Here is a 16,438-nt window from a genome sequence, read left to right as displayed (position 1 = left end):
CATTAATGGTTTTCATTACTGCAGTGGAACGCTTCAGATATGGGACCCACCCAAGGCAAATGTGTCATAGGAAACCAATTCTTTGGGACTGGTTATTAAACACCCAGATCACGGAATTCTGTTCTGAGAACGCCAGCATTCATTCTCTCCATGCCCAGCCACTGAAAAGACGCATGCATGCTGGGGAGGGAGATGAGAAGAATAGGTGGCTCTCTTTATGCGGCTCAAAAGTGGCGCCATTGAAGTGCTTCTATGAATCAGTTAGGTGTAGAGTAGGTACTCTAGCTGAAGAAAGGAATTTAAAAAATCATGTGGCCAAGTGTGCTGGCCGCATCGTCAGGGTTCTCTAGAGGAACCGAATGGATAAGATGAACCTATATTTATGAAGAGGGTCTCATTACAGTGGCTTACAGGCTGTGCTCTGGCCAGTTCAACAATGGCTGTATCCCGACAGAAAGTTCACAGGCTGGCTATCTCAGTTGGTCTTCACTATACATTGGAATCCCCCAAAGGAGGTTCTACTAGCAAAGGAATGGCTCGGCAACAGGACAGATAAACTTACCACTGAGACTGAGGGCAAACAGGCCAAAAGCAAAAGCCTACTTCTCTCTTGTCCTTTTATATAGGCCTCTACCAGAAGGTCCAGTCCATACTTAGGGTGGGCCTTCCAATCTCCAATGATTCAGATTCAGGGTGGGGTTCCCCACTCCAAATGACCTAATCAAGAAAATCCTTCACAGGTGTGCCCGGCTGCTTTGGTTTTGTTCGATTCCGGGCATAGTCAAATTGACAAGTAAGGTTAGACATCAAAGCAGCTCATGCCTTTAGTCCCAGCGCTCAAGAGTTTGTAAGTTCTAGACTAGCCTGTTCTCCTTACCAAGTTCCAAGCCAGCTAGGGCTGCATAGTGAGAGACTGCTTCAAAAAACAGGTAAATAGATGTCATTTTTAAAAGACAGGTCTGGAGAGATGGCTTGGTGGCTGAGAGCACGTGCTGCTCTTGCAGAGGACCAGAATGTGTGTGTGTGTGTGTGTGTGTGTGTGTGTGCATGTTTGTGTGTGTGTGTGTGCACGGGTGCACGCGTATGTGTGCGTGGTGGGGGTATAAGGCATCTACTGGAACTGAAGTAGCCTATCAGGGGGCCATGTCCCTGAAGAAACTGATTCTCCCACAGAAGCCATGAGTTGCCACAGCTCCTCAGCTAGGGATGGGCCTTCACAAGCCCCTCCCACATTTTTGGCTGGATTGACTGTGTGTAGGTCTTACACCTGCACCTGTGATCACGGCCACTGTAAGGGAGTGTGTGCCGTCACCTGGTACTTCCAGAAAATTCTGCCATGTTATATAGTTTCCTGTCTACCTGATAGAAGCTAGTTATTTAGGAAGAGGGAACCTCAGTTGAGAAAATGCCCCCACCAGATTGATCTAGGGGCAAACCTGAGAGGAATTGTCTTCATTGGTTATGGACGTGGGAGGGCCCAGCCCATGGTGTGTGTTGCCAACCCTGGACAGGTGGTTCTGGTGTCTATGAGAAAGAAAATTGAGCAAGTCAAGAAGCGGCGTTCTTCCATGGCCCCATGTCAGTTCTGCCTCTAGAACCTCCAGATGAAATAGATCCTTTCCTTTCCAGACTTCCTTTGATCGTGGTCTATTACCACAGCAATGGACTCCGAAGACACACTGTTTCCTGATCATCACTACGGCTGGTTGTTGAAATCTCCCCACACCCTTTTCTGATGGTACTTGAGCCGTGGTGGGAAGGGAATGAGACATGTGTTCCATCGGGACACTCCACAGTCCAAGCAGAGAGTAACTGGGGGCTTTCATAGCGTTCATGCTTCTTTTGCGCCAGTGGGCCTGTCTCGTCAGTTGTTACCGTACTTCAAACCTGTAAGAGCAGTGACCCTTCCCTTCCCAGCAGCCATCGGTGACTGGTCCTGCACCCAAGCACATCCTGGCAACACTGAGTGTGCTCTGTGGGTTTCAAAAAGAACAGAAGCAGTTGAGAGGTGAAAATGGTATCCATGATATGGGAAACATTAGAGAGGAGGGAGTGGGGTGGATTTAATCAAAACACACTATATGTGCACGGGAAACTTTTAAACAATAAAGCAGGCAACCATGAGCAGCGAGGCTGCCTTGATTATGCTTGATTCATTGTAGTTCTACCGTTTAAGTCTTGTATAAAATCGCTACACCTCAATTTCCCCATCTATAAAAAAATAGCAGCAATGTTTATTTCATGGGGATACTAGAATATTAAAAAAGATACTGTGAAGGGAAGAGAAACTTCTAGAATTTTCTAAGCATTACTCTCCTGCTCCCAAAACAGGGATCTAAAGCAGCACACCTCTCAGAGGAAGCCAAATTAAGAGTGGGTCCCCACCCCTACCTCCAGCCCCATTTCCCACCCCTACCTCCAGTCCCCAGCCCCCACCCCTATCTCCAGCCCCCACCCCCACCCCTACCTCCAGCCCCATTTCCCACCCCTTCCTCCAGCCCCCAGCCCCCATCCCCCACCCCTACCTCCAGCCCTCATCCTCCCACCCCTACCTCCAGCCCTCATTCTCCCACCCCTACCTCCAACCCCCATCCTCCCACACCTACCTCCAGCCCCCAGCCCCCACCCCTACCTCCAGCCCCCATCCCCTACCTCCAGCCCCCACCCCTACCTCCAGCCCCCATTCCCTCACCCCTACCTCCAGGTCCCAGCCCCCACCCCTACCTCCAGCCCCCATTCCCTCACCCCTACCCCAGCCCTCATCCCTGTTTTCTTTACCATCTGCTGTCTTCCATTTCTCTCATGTTCTCAAGCCAAGTTCAGTAATTTTCCATCTAAGATGATAGAAACGCCACCAGACTTACAGTTGTCTTACTCTGAAAAATGTATCTCCCTTTAATGTTCTTTCCAGAACTTTATTACTGCACAAAATATTATAGCTTTTCATCATTCTTATAGCCTTTGATTTAAAAAAAAAAATCTCATCAGATGGAACAATGGTGTTGGAGCTATTCTTGAAGTGTACATCAACACTGGCTCCTAGTGGTAGGCTTCACCATTTCACTGCTTTTTTTTTAATTCAGTCTGTCCTCCAAGCATATATTACTTCCAAACTCTTGTTCATTAAAGGGAAAGGCTCATTTAATGCCTTAGAATTTATTTGAGTTAAATAGATGTTTCTTTCCAGTAAAGATTTTTTTTTTTTTAAGTGGAACCAGAGCGCAAGGTAGATTAGACATCAAAGTCCAAACGCTCCCTTTTAAGGGCAGGATTTCTAAGGCAGGATGCCAAGTCAGGAAGCGCTCCTTGCTAGTCCAGGCAGCCAAGAAGGATGGTGTCGTTTACTTAGTCCCACAGGAGAGTGAACAAGAACAGATGGTTCACGAAGCTAAGGAGTCGTCCCTCGCCCCGGGAAATAAAACTCCGTGAGTTACTCGAATTCGGCATAAACTGAATCAACTTTTCAGATCATGGTCTGGCATTTCTTCACACTTCAGCAAAACACAATTGCAAAGCACAGCCAAGCAAACGCGAACGCAGACGCATAGGGACGTGAGACTGGAGCAGATCAGAAACTTCAGTTCCCAGCGTCTCCAGATGAGGGCAGCAGCTCGCCAGCAGCACTACCTGAGAAGCACCGGCTTTGCTTTGTAGAGCTGTTTCATCCACATAGATTAATGTTACTTGGCAGAAACGTCTGAATCCCTTTTTGTTTTGGTCACTTTTTTTTTTCCATCCCTAAGACATGTGAATCTTTGAATAACATCCAGGACAACAAACCCAGCAAGAAAGCCTTATATGTCTTCAACCAGATTCCCTAGAATTCTCCCCTGCTGTGAGTACGCTCACGTGCTTATCAACAGTACCGACTGTTTTCCCAAACAGCCACCCTTTCTTTATTCAACAACATGCCCTCAGTCAGTCTGGAACTGCTCACTAGAGCAACGCCCCTGGGTCTGAAATAATAAAGAAGGAGAGAGTCGTCTGGAGGGAGGAAAATGGAAGCATACATGAGCGGCTTCGGGAGTAAGCACGCATGGTTTTGTGTTAAAGAACTACGGATGGTCAGGCTCATATTTCTCAGCATCTTCAAAATGCACGTTCAGCATCCCAACAACAGCAAAACGTGAAAGACTTCCAAATGCAAGGTCTTGTTACAAATGGCAATAGGAAATGCAGGACACCTGCATAAATTTGTAGGCACTCAAGCAGGGACAGCAACACTTGCAAATGCTTCCCCTTGGAGAGCAGCTGGAGGCCCTGGAGAGGTGACAAGCTAAGGGGTGGAAAGTGAGGGGACCGATGTCATCATGTGCACTGCTGTGAGCTACAAAAATATTGCCAAACTAGTCCAACACAGCAAAACCATAAAATGAGAGAGAGAGAGAGAGAGAGAGAGAGAGAAGTCAGATTGAGAACAGTATTTTACTCTCGTGAGAACTCCAAGATGACCACTCAATAGTCTCAGGACTATTGCTGTAGAATATTATTTTAAGATGTGTTACGTTTGTTTATGCTGTGAAATATTTGTTTAATGATGCAAAGATGTGTTGTATTCTTTTATGTTGCGTTGTTTAAAGCTGTTAGTCTTTGCCTATCTAAAACACCTGATTGGTCTAATAATAAAGAGCTGAACAGCCAATAGCGAGTCAGGAGAAAGGATGCAAATGCAAATGGAATGCAAAGTGCATGGTTATATTTGATTCTTAGTTTAGCATTATAGTTTGTCATTAAATTTGGTTAATTTATATGCTATCAAACACATGATACTTTTTTTGTTTTATTTTGTTTTTTGATTTTTGAGACAGGGTTTCTCTGCAGCTTTGGAGTCTGTCCTGGAGCTAGCTTTTGTAGACCAGGCTGGCCTCGAACTCACAGAGATCTGCCTGCCTCTGCCTCCTGAATGCTGGAATTAAAGGCATGCACTACCACCACCCGGCAAACACATGATACTTTTAATGAGGCATTTGACTTATGCTTACTTTTAAATTTGTGAGTTTTCTATGTACATTCTTTACATGAGAATAAGCTTTATTTATTTATTTGTTGGTTTTGATTTTTTTTTCAAAACAGGGTAGCTCTGTGTAGCCCTGGCTATTGTGGAACTCGCTCTGTAGACCAGGCTCTGCCAGCCTCTGCCTCCTGAGTGCTGGGGTTAAAGTTGTGTGCCACCATGCCCAGAAAAAAATAAGTTTTCCAAGGAAGTAATTAGCTTACTTTTAACAAAAATGTATTCCCCCAAATTCCTAAAATATCATTAGCAATTATCAGTTACATGCAAATTATTTAATGTGCCATTTATAGAGTAAATAAATGTGCATCAATGTCTTTCGAAGGGGTTCAGCTAGACCTACATGGCCCCATTCTGTGCTTATTTGTTCTAATTTGCCACATGGCCTTGAAAGGAAGAAGATGAAAATCTTTTTAAAATAGCTCAAACCTTTCTCCAGTTCAGTCTGGCCATTCTTCCAATTATTTGGACTTAATGAGATTTTACTGTTCTTTGGCGAGGTTGACATCACAAACTTCTGAACCAGCTTGGTGGGACCCGGCCATTTCTCAAATACACCACCAGGGCAACGCAGCAGGGGCGGGGGTAGCAGACGCCCTTAGAGTCAGGAGGTCGGAGTTTGGGGCACCCACTCCCTCTGTGTTCCTCCTGTGCTGTGAGAAGCCCAGAAAGTCGCTACTCCTCTCTGGCTCTCCCAACGTTACTTGCTCTGTGCAACGACAAACCTTCCTAATTTGATGATACCTGTAAATAGCAGCCTCAATCGCTGTCAATATTTACTGAGTGCCACTTGGTGGTGTGTTTCCAGCAGATTTAACTGTTAATTAATTATTACCTGGCTAAACAGACATCAGACTAAAATAACTCTCACTGTTCACGGGGGCAGGGCTGCCTTCTGAGTAGCCTTTGCCTGGTACTGAAAACTGAAACCATCACACACAGACCCAGTACTGTTTCCTAAGGGGGTTTGAGTCTGTGGCTTGTCAGAGTGTGGCTGTCTGTTTCCAGGACTGGAAGTTCTCTGTAAGTTTACATAAGCCACAGAAATTGTAGAAACTGTCGTGTGAATAATCCCTGTTTTAGAGTGCCATGTCTTCCTAGGGAGGGACAGAACTGGCTTCTCACATTTTGGAAAGATGAAAGTTGGGGAATGAGAAATCTCAGAATGATCCTCTCATGAAGCTATTCTCGACAGTGTGAGGAGCCGTCAGCCTGGACTGCTCCCAAGGATGTGGGCACACATCAGTTCAGCCTGGAGACCTAAGCCAGCATCCCTGTCTACATCCCACGCCCCTTCTTAGGGTTACCCAAACAGTGTGCTCAAACCTGGACCAGGTTCAATATGATTTCTGCTTACCAGGGGTGACTTCCTCCAAACTCTGTCCTCCTGCAGGCTAGGAGTGACCAGTGCCAGCTGTGCCCCCTGAGAGAGGCACCCCAAATCTGAACCAGATGACACAGGACCCAGTCCTGGTTTCTCCCTTTCTGGTGCTCAGTGCCCTCCTGCACTTAATTTTCTTATCCTTCATCCGCACCCTGCTCTAGGTGCACCGAGAAGCCCTGGGAATGGCAGAGGCCTGGGTTCTAGGAAGAGGCCCCAGGGACCGGATGGCTTTCATTAGCCAGCAGATGTTCCTGTCACCAGGTCCGGTGGGAATGGGAAGTCTAGTATGGGACTCTAATTTGGAGTGTTTTCATGTCAGACGCAAAGCAAGGTCAAGGTTCTGGGCCATGGAAACTCTGCCAGCCCTTGCCTGGAGTGATATACAGAGACTGTGTCTCGGCTCCACCCACAGCGTTGCTTAGGGCGGTCAGATGGCCCCTGCACAGGATTCTTTACTCAATTCAGGCCATCTTCTAAAGTGCTTGTACCTTCTCCTCTGAGGTCACAGTGTCAACAGGCTATTACAGTCAGTGTCCCTGGCCTCATGGATAGAGCACCCTTGTGGTCTCGGGGCGGACACGAAGTTATGTGAGATGAAGAAGGGGCATTCCTTGAGTGAATAAGGCCTCTCCCAGGCTCGCCCAGACGCCTTCTCTCCTAATAGAGGTATGTGGCAGTTAGGAGGGCAGGCAAAAATCCAAGAAGGTCACATTTTGCTGCCAATACCTAAAGAATTAAAGTTTAAAAGATGTGTTCTCCCACACGACCATAAAATTCCAAATCATAGGGGCTTGGTGTGGGAAGTCCTGTCCATGTATTGCTTTTATTGGTTAATGGATAAAGAAACCACATTGGCCTGTGATCGGGCAGAATTGAGCTAGGTAGGGTGGGGGGAGGTGGAGGGTAGGGGGAGACAACTAAACTGAATGCTGGGAGAAAGAAAGCGGAGTCGAGAGAAGCCATGTAGCCCTACTGGAGACAGATGTGGGACGGAACTTTACCTGGTAAGCCACAGCCATGTGGCGATACAGATTAATATATATATATGGGTTAACCAAAGATATAAGAGCTAGGTAGCAATATGCTTAAGTGATTGGCCAGGCAGTGATTTCAATAATATAGTTTCCTTGTGGTTATTTTATGGCCTGGGCAGCAGCCTCCTACAACAGATTGGGTCTCCTACAACAAGGGCTGGAGGGATGGATGGCTCAGTGGTTAAGAGTTACCTGTTGAACTTCCAGAGGATCTGAGTTCAGTTCCCAGCATCCACATGGCAGCTCACAATTCTCTGTAATTCCAGCCCCAGGGGACCCAACACCATCTTCTGGCTTCTGCAGGCACTACACATACTTGTGGCATATGTGGGTGATACTGCCTTTTTTTTTTTTTTTTGCCATGGGAGATAAACAGAGTATTTGCCAACAAAGACAGAGACTTCTCTGTTCTTCTTCCTCATTGGGAGTGGGTGAGTCTGTCTGTCATGATGAACTTCTTTGAACATTACTGGGCTAGCAAAGTAGTAATAAGGGCCTAGTTTCAACTTATTATTCTAAATCTTCAATCGGGTCGTCAACCCTCACAGGGGATCCCTCTTTGCACTTCAGAGTCCCCCCACTCCAGTTGGTTTCAACCTCAAGGGTTTTGTACTGGGTGCTCCCCAGTCAGATGCGTGTCGCTCTCCTGATTTCCCCTAGGCACTGCCTTCCTGTCATTCATGTCTCAGATCAAATTCTTTCCAGAGGCCTTTCTCAGTGATCCACCTATACCAGTTCCTACCTCAGTCACTGCCAAACATCCTTGTTTTCAACCTTCAGGGCGTTCACAAGATCTGCCCATTTGCTGCTGCCTACGGGGTCTCCTCGGGCTTGTCCCTTAAGCCCTGGGTGGACGAGGACATTGTCCTGCTCCCCTCCTCTGTTCGCTACTTTTCAGGTCACTGTGACCAAGGACGTGACACAAGTATCTTAAGGGAAGGAACATTTATTGGGTCACAGTTCCAGTGTTGGGAGCGAATAGATCCCACAGTGAAGGCCCACTCATAGAGAGCCACAGCAGTTGTGTAGGCTTCGACAACCTTCCCAAACATCACTGGAAAGAACATGTTTAAATGCACAAGCCTGCTGGAGACGCTCCACATCCAAACCACAACCCGGTGCAGCCCCAGCACCTTCAAGAAGCCGGGCACAGATGAGGGGCTCAAGCATACCAGTTGGATGGCTCTTTGGAAAATAACGATGCTTCTATGGAGACATGGAGAGTGGAGGCCTGTCAGTGTAGGGGTGAGGGTCAGCATTCTACACCAGGAGAAAGCTTTATTTAAAAAAAAAATAAAGTTGGGGGTGGGTGGGCTATTTTCATTATCTCCCTTGAGGTCCCAACTTCAAAAGTCCTCAAGTTGTAGGTGATACAGGGGGTCATAATCTCAACTTTTGTAATTAAAAATATTTCATACTAAACATAAACAAACAAACAAAAATAAACAAGTTTTAGGGCCCAGTAAGAAATCTAAATGTATGAAACAGGTCAGTTTCAAGGGCCTGGAGACCATCTGCTGTGGACACACGCAATCATACCCAATCATTTCCCATCGGGAACTCCATCAAAAGAGGAGCAAGCCAGCCAGTTGTGATCCCAGCACAGGACAGGCCAAGTCCTGACTCCCAAATAACCTAGCCACTCCACTCTGTAAACTATTTAGGAAGGAATTTCCAACTGCTCAGAGACCAACCCCCCAACGAAGCGGAAGCCTATTCCTCCCGCCCAGGCCCATTCTTTCGTTTCTGTTCCATTTTGTGACAGACTGCTCCTTTTTCTATTTTCTCCCAAACTCCCCACAGACAAGGTTGGTCGCAGCTCCTCCAGGCTCCAGCTGCAACGACCAGCCCTCCCCGTCCCCTCCCTTCTCCCGTGAGGCTTGGGCCGCAACCACCCACAATCCCCTCAGTCCTCGTTCTTTCTGGTTCTGTTCCAGGCCCCTCCCACCAGCTCTTTTAGCGCAGTCAGTAGAGCCCTGACCACCCACCTCCAACTGACGGCCATCATCCTAGAAAATTAGAACCATCCATGACGGTGTCCCAGCCCCACCCTCCTGCTCTGAGAGTTTACCTCAACAGCCCCTTCCTGCCAAGCCATTCTTGAAACAGGACCGCTTTCCATTCTAAGAGTCCAGGCGAGGAGGTAGCCTTCAGTTTGCATCCTGTACGGTATCTAGGGTCCCACGCCTTACCTTTCTGTCTTTTTAGCCCTTCAGTCCTATCTCCTTCCACTTCTTTTCCTTAGCCACAGCTAAGTGCTAGTTGCCGGGGGAGCTTCCCTGATTCCGGATGACTGGCTGGGCCTTAGTTACAGCCTATGCTCTGGAGATCCTCAACCCCAGCGCCTGGAGGCTCCTCAGGGGATTTCCAAGAGCAAAATGGACAGCCCATCAAGGGTCCTGCACCCACCACCAGGGGCCCCCAGGGTTCCTCACGGAATGTTTTCCCTCTCTGCTCTGTATTCACTGAAAGGCCTCAACCTTGGAGTTGTCCCACCCACTGTGCACTTGGGTTCCTACTTAAAAGCCCCAGAACTCTCCTAAAAACACACCAGCGTTCATCAGAAGGCAGGTCTTACCTAAGGGGCTGTCCTGGGGGATTTAAAGATTACCAGGAAGCCATAGCAACCAGCCCTACTAAATGCTGGAGGAAGGGTGAGAGCTGTGAATGCAATTGGAACAGAACCGACCAGCCCTACTAAGTGCCAGGGGAAGGGAGAGAGCTGTGAATCCTGTAGGGACACAACCTACCAGCCCTACTAAGTGCTGGAGGAAGGGCGAGAGCTATGAATCCAATAGGCACTTGCAGTTTTCAAAGGAATCAGGAGGAGTCTGACTGACAGATGGGATCAGCTGTCCTTTGCTGGTTCCACCAACTGTGGCTGGGTACACAGCGGAAGAATGGCTGACTGGCGGCTAATGAGGGAGGCAGGCTGAAAACTCTAAAGCAGCGAGCACCTGGGACAAGCTGTTCTTCCTCACGGGAGGTGGAGAAGTTTAAGAGTCCTGAGTTTCTGAGGGGCCAAGGCTGCAGGGAGGAAGAAGCAGAAGAGCGAGGCAGAGTGCAGCAGGAGGATACGCCCTACTGTGTGCCGGGCCAAGTCCGTCCACTTCCGCTACCAGGTGCCGCAGCGTCCACACGTTTGTCTGCAGCTTGCAGGGCTCCACAGGAATCACGTTGGACTAGTCCGTTACCAGAGCAACGCATTACTGTTTACAAGGCAGATGAGAAAAGAACAACACAGGGTCCATGGACTATCTGAAAGAATGTGGAGAAGATTAGAAAAACAAAATATTGCTACAGAAAACAACAACAACAAAAAACTCCCCCCCCCCCAAAAAAACCCCAAAAACCCACTAGGGTGGGAGAAGGCCTGGCTACAGATACCTTTAAGGTACGACAAACAACTGGGATTCTATCGTCACATCTGCCTGGGAAACAAGGGTGATGCACAGCATCGCTGTGAAACAGAGGCGCTATTACAAAGGAGCAACTCCAGGTGACTGCCCAAGGGTAGCCACCTGTCGGAAGCATATGACTGGCGGGATGAATCAGAGCTGTGTAAATTAACCAGCGAGTACACTGTAGGCAGAACTATGTGTTTTAGTGAGAGACAGGCGCCTGGACTGTGTGGGCAGGAGTGGGCGTGCGGAGAATGAAAAACAGCTCGAAAAGACGAAAACAAATTCCCAGTTCTTCTCTTCCACTGTGGATGCGATTTAGTCGCTGGGCTCGCGTTTGCCACGGGATAAAAAGGTGGCCAACAGCAGCATCAGTTAAAGGGCCAGTGGATCCCGGAGAAAGGCTTGTGTGTTATTCTCACAGGAAAGCAAGTCTGATAAAGGCCAGGTACTTACTTTGAAGGTGAACCCAAGTGCAGAGTTCCTCAAGGAACTCAAAACCGCCGCATGCAAGCAGGCAGAGCGGTTCATTGACGAGCCTGCTCTCCACTTCCTAGGCCTCATTAACTCTTCAAGTTGTAAACACCCACACCCCCAACTTAGTGTTTGAGAGCAAAGAATGGGATCTAAGTCAGTGAAGTGCGCATTAAACCAAGTGGGGTCGTCCACACTGTAGTACCAGCACAGGAGAGGCTGAGGATGAGGCAGGAGGACTGGGAATGTGAGCCCAGCGTGAGGGACATGAAGCCCTATCTCAGAAAACAAAAGTAAATGGAAAAGGAATGCATCACCAGTTTGGGTTATGTGTACAAGCAGGATCTGACTGTGTCGGGTGCCCATAGTGTCAGGTGCCATTTCCTCTCTTCCATGTCCCCAGGGTGATGTCCTTTGAGGATGTGTTCAGGGACAGAGGTGGGGAGAGCGGAGCAAACACAAAGAGATCCTAGGGAAGACCTCGGAGGCCTGGGACTTGAGCCATTCACCTGGGAAAGGTGAAGAAGTGACCTTTCAGCCCATCCCACTAACCCGCACATGATGTGTCTTCTACAGACCTCATGACTCCGCTCTCAATGAGACGCTGAAACCCTGGTCTCCCACTGCCCTCGGGAACCTTCCAAGGCATAAAATGACTTTTCTACTAGATCATTAAGTTTCTAGGAAACCTTCCGATTTCCTGGGAGTATGTTGTATAATTTATAAAGAGCTCACAAATTCACACCCCAAAGACTCGGCTAATAAAAGTGACGGGGAAACATTGAAATAGACAGAGGCTCTCTGACAGGGAGATTTATGGCTCCTTTGGACAGTTAGGAGAGAAAGAACCATGCTAAAGAGACGTACAAGAGAATGCATTACACAGTGTAAATGGAACTATATGAGAATAGCCTGCCGACCGTGTCCTGCCTTCCGTCCACAAATGGGACGGATCATTAAGATGGGTGTTGCTTTCAGTTGTTTGCCAATTCTTTTGCTGATCCAGCAGCATTCGAGTGTCGGTCTCTCTATGCTGGCACTGCCGCAGGTGCCTGGGTGGAAGGAGAGAAACAATTGCGGTAAGAATAGCACTGTTTCCTGCGTGCTTGCTGCATGACTGTCTCCTAGAGTCCTGAAGCAAGACTGGGAGCAACACGAGTGCCTTCATTTTCCAGGAGACGAAACTGAGGCCTGCCTGGAGCCTGACATGCTGGAAGGATACAGCCTTCGTCTACCGAAAAGGGGCCAAGGGTTGGCTGATTGCTACTGATTTTATACACACCTTCCCGCAATAAGCTAATGAGGTTAGAATTAATTTCAAATTCTCCAGCTGCCAATATGTTCTTGGCACCTATTAGACTCGATAAATATTTGCTAAATAAAACATTTAGCTAAATTGACAACTGAAAATATTTGCTAAATTTAATAATTCAAATGAATGGTAGAAATTGAAAATATTAAGCTAAGTCATTGAAGGCGCTGAAAATATTTGCTAAATGGGAAATGAATCATCAAACCACCAAATATTTTCATTCCAGTTTAATTTCATAAAAGGGTGATGCTTGCTTGCTGAGTGTGATTGTGAGGAGCCTTGCTCTTCCTAATTCCCTATAAGCATCATGTTGGTCATCCAGCTACCACGCCTGAACGTCCTGAATAAACAGGTTCCCCACAGCAAGCTGCTAATCAAAAAGTATGTGCTGGAACATTCCAGAGCTCAGCACTCCTTTTCCTCTGTGGATTGCTCATGGTTTGGTTTTGACCGGAGTTGCTGGGGCTTTATAAACTAATTGCACTTGAGTAAATTCATAGATTTGTATATTATGTGTAATTTTTAAAAAATATTTATTTACTTATTATGTATACACTATTCTTGTCTGTGTGTCTGCCTGCAGGCCAGAAGAGGGCATCAGATCTCATTTCAGATGGTTGTGAGCCACCATGTGGTTGCTGGGAATTGAACTCAGGACCTTTGGAAGAGCAGGCAGTGCTCTTAATCGCTGAGCCATCTTTCCAGCCCTATTATGTGTAACTTTTAATACTAACATTTCTAAGTGTGGAAGCTACAGAAGTGTAGCCTGGACACTCAGGTCCCACCCGTGTTTTCTATGAGTCACGCCGTGACCCCCTGAAGTGCTCAGCTCTGTACCTGATTCAAAACGCACGGTTTTCCAACCAGGGATGGGACATTCCTCTGGGGACACAGAAGTGGCTGTTCAGTTTCCATTTCGAAGGATTCTGTCCACTATTAATCTTCTGGAAAACTCACCCCGTGGTCCTCCTGCCCACCTTCCCCATAATGATGACTCTTTGCCATGAAAACAAACCGGAACAAGACACTCTCTGCCCCTTCCAAGCCTTCCTATGGCACCTGGATGTAAAACCCGGCTCTCCTGAGATGTAAGACCCTTCGGGACCCCAAACACAGACACCGTACTACTGAGACTGTTGCTGTGAAGCTGAGCAACTTTAATGTTGACGACGTGATCTTCCACGTCAGGCGACTCCCGATTTGTCATCAGTATCTCTCGGGCAGGGCGTCCAAGCTGACAGAACATTGTAAGTCATGGGGGTAGATCTCTGCATGGTTTGTGAAGTAAAACTTGGAAGGAGAACTGAGTGATGGTGCTGTAACGAGAGCTTCCATTCCCATCAACTTACTAGTGAGCTCAGAACTCACAGCTCCCAAGCAGTAGATGGGCTGAGAACTGATGCCCAGCTCTGTCTCACTCAGGGGCTGTCTTGGTATCCAGGCAACAGCATCTTAACCCCACTCAGTGGCCCACCTCACACAGCTGCTGTTGGACATTCACGACCCCAGGAAAGAGCGTGGGGATTAGGGACATCTTCCCACCCACCACAGGAGCTGCTTATGTTGTGTGAGCTGAAAGAATGAACTGGCCCTGCAGAATGTCTGCATTAAGAAGTCGGTGTGTCTTCGGGTTCACATGTGACAATGCTGTGGAGAGATACAAGGATGAACTTACTGGTTTCTTCTCCTGAGACTGACAGTGTTAAACACAAATTTCACAGTAAGCCAAAAGACCTACGAGATGCTCTGTATCTATCTCGTGCTGAGCTATGAACCACTGGGGCAGGACAGATGATGGCGTTGCCTTTTAATAATTTTAATCATGTGTTTATAGAAATGAAGTAAAAAATCTGAAGCCAAAAATGAAAAGAAGATGATTTGGAAAAGTGTGATAACATCAATGGCTTTTCTAGTATTTGGGAGGCCAGTGAGCAAGGACATTTGAAGGCTGTTATATCAAAGACCCAAAGCTCATGGAAACTAAAGAATATGTGGTTTTATTGTTTCAAAACTCCCAGTTAATCTTCTGTACTATTAGGTACAAGCTCCTGCTTCAGCAAAGCATCCTACCAATCACAATTAATGTTTGGGACATTACAGGATATGCAATTGAGATTAATTAAGTTGGTTTTTATAGAAAATCAACATTCATAAATTCTAATTCTAATAAGCTCCAGAGATTGACACTAAATATTATTTAACATCCATTGACCCATGCGGCAGTGAATGACAATATATTGATCCCCTCTCCTAGGCTGCACCATGAGGACCAATTCCCTATTCTCGTGAGTTCTCACTGCAGCCAGGAGAAGGTAGCGTGGAAACAGGTATGCATGCAACTAAAACAAGAGAGAGAGAAACAAAACCAGTATGAAGTGACACACGCCATTGGCGGAGTGGAGCTAGACTCACAGCAAGTCACTCTAAGCTTTACAACTCCTCCTCTAGCTACAGAACCCTCCTGAGCCCTGGGAGGAGTACTAACCCTGGACTGCAGACACGCGTATACACACTCCCCACATACCATGCAAGTATACCTCACCCCAGAGATATTCCACAGATATGCCCCACTACTACACACATGTGCACACACACAAACCATAGAAAACACACTACCACATAATACACACATATATCATACAGTATACTGCACATACACGCACACATACTATCACTATAAAATTATACCACACCACATTCATGTACTCTGAGCACAAGTACACTCTAACATACACATACACCATGGATACACACCACTACAGACAATACACACAAACATCATGAAGCTACAACACAGAGGCGTATACAGGTACACCGCATCATATACATATACATAGTACAGAAGTACTCCACCATACACCGCATGCACAGATACACATAGAAACACGATACATAGCCGGGTGGTGGTGGCACACGCCTTTAATCCCAGCACTCGGGAAGCAGAGGCAGGCAGATCTCTGTGAGTATGAGGTCAACCTGGTCTACAAGAGCTAGTTCCAGGATAGGCTCCAAAGCTACTGAGAAACCCTGTCTCGAAAAACAACAACAACAACAACAACAAAATGACACATATACCCACCATATATAACATGCACACATGCACATATTCTTGCAGACACACCCCATCACATACCAGAAAGTCCAAACACTTGAAACATCCTAAAAATTGAAAGCTTATATAAAAAATAATAGATATTTAATAGATGATAAATATTAACAATTATTAAACAATTAAATATTATTTAAAAACAATATTAAAATGTTCACGATATTGCTGACAATGAATTATGAAATACAAAAGATGCTTCTTATTTGTTACATGGAAAATATCCCACAATCATTGTATATGAGGAGGTAATCAATGAGAATTAGTCAGAATTGCATGGTAAACAAAATGGTATGTGTCAAGTAATCAATAAAACATGTATTGTTCTGGCCAGGCTATTTATCAGGTTGTGGGGTTTGGTTTGTTTTATGGTTTTTTAAGACAGGGTTTCTCTGTGCAGCCGTCCTTGCTGTCCTGGAGCTTGCTCTGAAGACCAGGCTGGCCTCAAACTCACAGAGATCCGCCTGCCTCTACCTCCAAGTACTGGGATTAAAGGTGTGCGCCACAGCCGCCCAGTTTATTTATCGGCTTTTTAACTTGTGATTTCTATGACTTTTTATATTTGTAATTTTGTATTATTTTTCTCAAATTATATAAGCTTCCACTTCTACAAACCTATGGAGCTCTGTGGTGGAGCTGCTTCAGATGGAAAGATCTGGAAAATGCTTCCTGAGCTGTTAACTTAAATGAAGTGATCGTTTCAGGAAGAAATGGTG

The sequence above is a fragment of the Myodes glareolus genome, chromosome 15 (assembly GCF_982192425.1).
Source record: "Myodes glareolus chromosome 15, mMyoGla1.1, whole genome shotgun sequence".
NCBI lineage: Eukaryota > Metazoa > Chordata > Mammalia > Rodentia > Cricetidae > Myodes > Myodes glareolus.
This window is presented reverse-complemented; position numbering follows the sequence as displayed.